Source organism: Pinus tabuliformis, chromosome 5_1, assembly GCF_031772625.1.
Source record: "Pinus tabuliformis cultivar Carrire ecotype Pingquan chromosome 5_1, CPIR1, whole genome shotgun sequence".
NCBI classification, from domain to species: domain Eukaryota; kingdom Viridiplantae; phylum Streptophyta; class Pinopsida; order Pinales; family Pinaceae; genus Pinus; species Pinus tabuliformis.
In genome coordinates, this window is record NC_142305.1 from 336,341,305 (window position 1) to 336,348,519 (window position 7,215).

Below are 7,215 nucleotides of genomic sequence, written 5' to 3' on the forward strand. Positions count from 1 at the left end.
AATGAATTTTGACAAGGTAATCGCAAAAGTTACCCAAACAGCCGGCACTCTGGAAAACTAAACGGCATCCCATAGCAGACAGTTGTTCATTGTCCAAGCCTTCTTATAATGTCATTCTCACTGAATTCCCTGCGAAGTTGAATTGAAATCGAACTTGGTCAAAGAAATCTCGTCAAATAAAAGATGAAATCGAATATGGTTATGTGGCGAAGTTGAATTGCCTGTAAACTAAACATCCATGTAAACCGAAACGTCCACAAACTGAAATGCTTAGCCACATTTTACCAAGAGCCGACATCGGTCAAATCTGGTTATAGGAAGTAGACACCTAGTTATGAAGCCGAAATCCAATCATTTCAACTTATAGATTTTTAATTTAAAATATTATAAAAGGGAAAATAATAAGTTTAAAGATAAGGTGCCAATTTATTCATATTCATTTTTTAAAAGCTAATGAATAATATTAATTTTGGTTGAATCCTCATCCCTCATCTCATGTAACTTTAGTCCAAACATCCATCAACGGTACATGCTTGGATCGTTCCGAATTTGACGTAACCCTTGTTACCTCAATTTATCAACCTGAAAGAAGATGGCTACCGGAACCAATTTTAGATTACGCAAAAGTAATCTCTACCAACTGCCATAAGCGGGAACCAATTTTAGATTACGCAAAAGTAATCTCTACTAACTGCCATAAGCGATTAAGATTAAACTATCTAAGCTCCCAATTACGCAATTGAGGAGAAATTTGCTACTAACACAATATATCGCCGCGCCAAATCATGGAAGCTATATACGCGATGCATACACCAATTCTATGCAGAATCTGACCCTAGTTCAACATTATTAATACAAGCCTCCTAAAGTACTCTCCGAGTAATAACCACTTAAAAGCGGGTGATATTCTCACATCACCTCGGCTTTGTTGCTTCTGCGTTACTCTTAATAGCCTTGATGCATATTAGAATGGCTTAAAATTGCACTGCTTCGAATGTCTGGCCAAATTGCCAATTTGCAGGAGCAACGTTATATGAAGCTCAAAGGAGTGTATATATCATTAAGCCTTCTGGCCAAATTGCCAATTTGCAGGAGCAACGTTATAGGAAGCTCAAAGGAGTGTCTATATCATTAAGCCTTCTCTCCTGTAGATTTGTTTTAAAATCGGGTTAATAGTTGTGTAGAAAACACCATGTTAAAAGTTGTTAATTATTTATCTATATCTTTGGGATTTTTTAAAAGCTATAGACAGATTTAGAAAAAGCATGACAGGTTATTATTCATACATGTAAGTCTATAGAGACAATAAGAAAACATAAAATGAATGGAGAGTGGGTTGAATTGTTGGATAATGTATGCTTGTGAGTTTCCTGTTGTAAATATCTCCCTTAAATAGTAAGAATACCAATTATGATTACCTAATGGATATTTTCCTCACAAAGAGGGTTTTACTATGTAAAACATTGCGTCAATTTTTGTGTTCGGTTATTCTTCTATCTTGTTTTTTTGCTATTATTTTCTGCCATTTAAATTTATTTTCAGGTTATTCTTTTGTTGCTCAACTCAACAAGTGGTATCACAGCTTTCAAGAAAAGTTTTTGTTAATGGAAAAAATGCAGAGTGCCAAGTTTGAAATTGAAAAGTTCAATGTGAGTAATAGATTTGAGCTATAGAAGGTTAAGATGCAGGATATGCACATGCAGCAAGGAGTGGCAAAGGTGTTGTTGGTCATGGCAAAGAAACTTGTGGGAATGGATAGTGATGACTAGGAGGACATGGATGCAAGAGCCCTCAATGCTATTCATCTATGCTTGGCATCTGATGTGTTGTTTAACATCGTTGGAGAGAAAACAACTGCAGGCTTACAAACCAAGCTAGAAAGCATTTATATGATGAATTCCTTGACAAACAAAATCTACTTGAAGTGGCAGTTATATAGTTTGTCGATGATTAGGTGCTCAAAATTATTCTCAAAACTCAAAGTCGCCAGAATGGTGTGGAGCCTAAATGAACACATAGTTCTCATCATCCTCAATTCGGCCCAACTCGTTTCGTGCGAAACAAACACGGTATGCTCCAAGAAACGCGATCTGTTCACTTTGTCAAATAGGTAAAAAATTTGTAGGTGACTGACAGGGATGCTGACTGGGCACTCGTACTGCCTAGGTGGGAAGGGGAATATTCTTTGAATATTCTAAAAAGGTGTGGATCTATTTACTAAAAATAAAAGTTGATATATTTCATGGTTTTAAGTAGTATAGAACTTTGGTTGAAAAGAGCATTGGAAGGTCAGTTAAATTTTTGAGAAATGAGAATGGAACCGAGTTTACTTTAAAGGAATTTGAAAATTATTGCAAGAAATTTGGGATTGAAAGACATAAAACCACGATTTATACTTAGCAAAATGGGTGGAATGCATGAATATAACTCTTCTAGAGAGAGCAAGAAGTATGATCAGTAATGCCAAGTTGTAGTAGGAATTGACAGCAAAAGCAATTATTATAGATTTTTATTTGGTAAATCGGTCACCATAAACTATAATTAACTATAAGATTCTCGGAAAAGTATGGACAGGTCAACCTTGTGATTATTCAAATCTTAAAGTTTTTGATTGTGATGCCTATGTTGTTATTCCAAAGAATCAATGTTCTAAATTAGATCCAAAATCTAAAAGACTAATCTTTGTTGGATATGGCGATGGAGTTAAGGGATATAAATTTTGTGATTATACTACCCACAAAATCATCATTAACAAAGATGTCATATTTGATGAATTGTCACTTATAAAATCAAATATAGATGGTGAAATGAAACAGGTAGAAGTAACAAAAATTGAATGGGTTCAATTGGAAACTCAATCATGTGTCATATTTGATGAATTGTCACTTATAAAATCAGATATAGATGGTGAAATGAAACAGGTAGAAGTACCACAAATTGAACGGGTTCACTTGGAAACTCAATCATCTTCAAGGCAGGAGGATCATGAAGATGTTCATGAAGAAACTCCTACAGAAGAAGACGAGGATACAAGAAGTTCTCAAGAAATTGAGGAAATACTGCGACAAATTGTACGAAGGTCTACATGAATAAGATATTTTCCTAAAAAGTGTGATGATTTTTCTACATGTGTTGCTATAATTTCAATGATGGAAAACATAGTTGTTGTCACGATGCAATGGAAGTATCTAATTGCAATAAATGGAAAGTAGAAATTTAAGAGGAAATGGATGCCTTACAAAGAAATAAGACATGGAGACCTAGTCAGTTACAAGTGGGTTTACAAATTGAAGAAAGGATTTAATGATATTGTTGAGAAGTACAATGCAAGATTGGTTGCAAAAGGGTATTCTCAAAAGGAAGGTACTGATTTTCATGAGATTTATTCACCAGTTATTATGCTTATTCAAATTAGAGTTGTGTTAGCATTAGTTTCATTACTTGATCTCCAGTTAAAGCAACTAGATGTTAAAAAAAAATTCTTACATTGAAATTTGGATGAGGATATATATATGGAACAACCAAAAGCGTTTGTTTAAAATCACTATAAGAGCTTTGTTTACAAACCCAAGAAAATGACAATAGTACGAGAAGTTTGATTACTTCAGGATGAATTACAATGTTAGCAGAAGTGAGTATGATCATTGTGTTTACGTTAAAAAGTTGGAAAATAAAATATTCATTATTTCGGTGTTATATGTTAATGATCAATAAGTTAACGGCTCAATTGGCTAGAAATAAAGGTGTTAGTAATAAGAGTGTTGTTAAGATACTCTATAAGAATAGGAGTGTCGTTAAGATACTTTATATAAAAATGTGGCCTATTCAAATCCCAAAAATATAACAAATAATTTTTTCCAACACTTAAATTTGACCAAAAAAAAAAAAAACCTAATAGTTATTCATATTTACCCCATAAAATAATAGTTATTTTATTTAAACACTTTTTTTTTTATAATTTGAATAAAAATAATAACAATTATTTTATTCGATCACTCAAGTTAAATTTGTATTAGGGATTTATTAAAAAATTACATATCGCTAACAAATTTATTAAAAATTTATATATCACTAACAAATTTATTAAAAAAAATTATATAAACGTGTATACGTTCCAAATTTAAAAAATATATTAAAATTATAGAAATTCAACCTTATTTCAACCCTATACAAATTACATTTATATCAAATTTATGTATAAAATACTAATCCATTTATATAAAGGGTGAAGATGGAGGAGATCTTTTCAGGTTGAAAAATGAACTTATAATAAACAAATACCTTATATGCATTTGTCAGTGTGAGAGAAAAACTAACTTGCACAACCAAATCCTCACAATGAATTTTGACAAGGTGATCGCAAATGTTCAACCCAAACAGCCGGCACTCTGAAAAACTAAACGGCATCCCACGGCATCCCATAGCAGACCGTATTATATTAAAATCAGGATAGTAAAATCAGCATAGTAAAATCAGGATAGTAAAATCAGCATAGTATTATATTAAGTAAATATAATGAACATTTACATGAGAACCAAAATATATCAGCGGACATAGCTGGACATAGTTGTCCAAGCCTCCTTATCTTCTTATGATGCCATTCTCACTGAATTCCCTGCGAACTTGAATTGAAATCGAACTTGGTCAAAGAAATCTCGTCAAATAAAAGATGAAATCGAATGTGTTTATGTGGCGAAGTTGAATTGCCCGTAAAATAAACGTCCATGTAAACCGAAACGTCCACAAACTGAAATGCTTAGCTACATTTTACCAATAGCCCACATCGGCCAAATCTGGTTATAGGAAGCACACACCTAGTTATGAAGCGGAAATCAAATCATTTCAACTTTTAGATTTTTAATTTAAAATATTATAAAAGGGAAAATAATAAGTTTAAAGATAAGGTGCCAATTTATTCATATCCATTTTTTAAAAGCGAATGAATAACATTAATTTTGATCGAATCCCGAACCTTCATCTCATATTTACTAATAAAAATATTTTATATTTAGAAACCTTATTTTGCAATTTTAAAATCTGGATTCTTGAGAAAGATGTCAAGAGATTCAGTATTTTTATAGTTCAGTATGATGTGTATGATATTCACATTCATCAAAATTGAAATTTTAATCACTTCCATCAAAATTTAAAAGTCTAATTTAAATTTAAACGGCGATAATCTCAAAATGGTAAATTTTTAAAAAACACACATACTACTTTACTGCAAACATCTATCTAACGGTACATGCTTAAAAACACACATAATACTTTCCTCCAAACATCTATGAACGGTACATGCTTGGATCGTTCCGAATTTATGTCCTGACGTAACTCTTGTTACCTCAATTTATCACCCCGAAAGAAGATGGCTACTGGAACCAGTTTTAGATTACGCAAAAGTAAAGATCATGAAAATCTCTACCAACTGCCATAAGCGATTAAGATTAAACTATCTGACCTCCCAGTTACGCAATTGAGGAGAAAATTGCTACTAATACAACATATCGCCGTGCCAAATTAGAGCAGCTATATACGCGATGCATACATCAATTCAATTCAATGAAGAAGGAACCATCAGAATCGGGCGCTAATTTGCGTACCCTAGTTCAACATTATGAATACAAGCCTCCTAAAGTACTCTGGGAGTAATAACCACTTAAAAGCGGGTGACATTCTCGCACCACCTCGGCTTGCCAATTTGCAGGAGCAACGTTATAGGAAGTGATAGTTCTCCCGTAGCTCGTGGGGACCTGGAAGGAGAGACTCTGCCCATTTAAATAGGAGTTGCTCTGCCAATTCTGTCCCCAGTTTCGGGACATTGCTTGCCAACCAGTGTTGGAGCCTTTGATGGAAACCGCCTCCACATCCCCTGCACCTCCTACGTCGGTAATGAGCACCAAATTGAAGTAGGAGTGCCGATTGATCGTGAATCGAACTCCTCCCTTCCTCACGCAAGGCATCCTGCACGGATATATATTAATCTTGCAGCTTAGCATTTCCTCGCGATTAAAGTAAAGTTGGGAATAAAATTTCAGGATTGAAGAATAAGAATGTAGTGTTGAATTACGTAATCATTGATTACCTTCTGAATATGATTGGAATAATGCCACTTCTGTATATGGCGATCTGTTGAAAAGCAGGTTGAGCCATGTCGAAGTGTTGGAGAGGTGGATTGCACCATCCTCCATTGTCGTTGGGAAGAGCATTGTTAGGGGGACAGAGGTTAGTCGCAGTAACTGTCACAGTGCTTGGTAGACACCACTGAGGGTCGTAGTGGTGGTTGCATTTCATTTGGTAGCAGGCTCCACAACTAGCTCCATTGTTGAAAAGCGCCGTGGTCAGAGCTGCAGTATTCGTTCCATAGCCTTGCTATATAGGTTACCGTATCTGGACGCACCGCCTGTCCGATTAATTTCAAGGTTGATTTGGTTAGCTAACATATGGTATAAAATAATGATCTAAAGCTGAAAATGACGCCAATATTATTCAACGTACTACACCCATGCAGACGTCGATTGTTGAAGATTGAACTTCCCCATTGTGCCCGACGCATGGTTGCCACCGTAAAACGTAGCATGTGCGAATTGCCAGTCGCTACCTAATGCATAAGCTGCACCAGCTATCCACAAGAAACCGAAGATTGTGGCCAGTATTACGGGCGCCATTTCACAACGACATAGATCTTCGCTTGAAGATAAGTAGGTTTCCTCTTAATGAATATCTAACACTAGAACTAAGTAGAATGGAAAGCAGAACCGATCATCTGAATCGATGGCTGATTGGTGAACTCCAACAGATCTCCAAAATATATATAGAATCGGGAGGTCGATCAGTTATCGAAATTTCTTCCGCTAACGCTGGCACCCACCGCAACAAGCGGAGATTGTCTAGATATTATCCGTTGGACAGTCGTTGGGTGCACAGTGCACATGGTCGTTCAAACTGTCGGTGACCGTGTTCATTTTCCGCGTTAGGGACATCTGCACACGGGATTCAAGAATCAGGTGAATATTGCGATGACCAAGGGGTTCTTATTTTCAAAAGTTTGACTACAATATGACCGACACTACTGGAACCAGGGGTTCTTACTTTCAAAAGTCTTACCAAAATATGACCGACACCACTGGAAAGGCGGGTGGCCCGTGGGTGACAATTAAGGTTTATACTTCTCATCTTTCGCTAGTTTTACGTACGTCGATGACAAAAGTCATGTGC

General features: G+C 35.5%; 1 pseudogene; it reads right to left on the reverse strand.

The window, feature by feature from the left end:
- Positions 1-974: 974 nt before the first annotated feature.
- LOC149164762 (expansin-A2-like) lies at positions 975-6,665 on the reverse strand (annotated as a pseudogene).
- Positions 6,666-7,215: the final 550 nt, after the last annotated feature.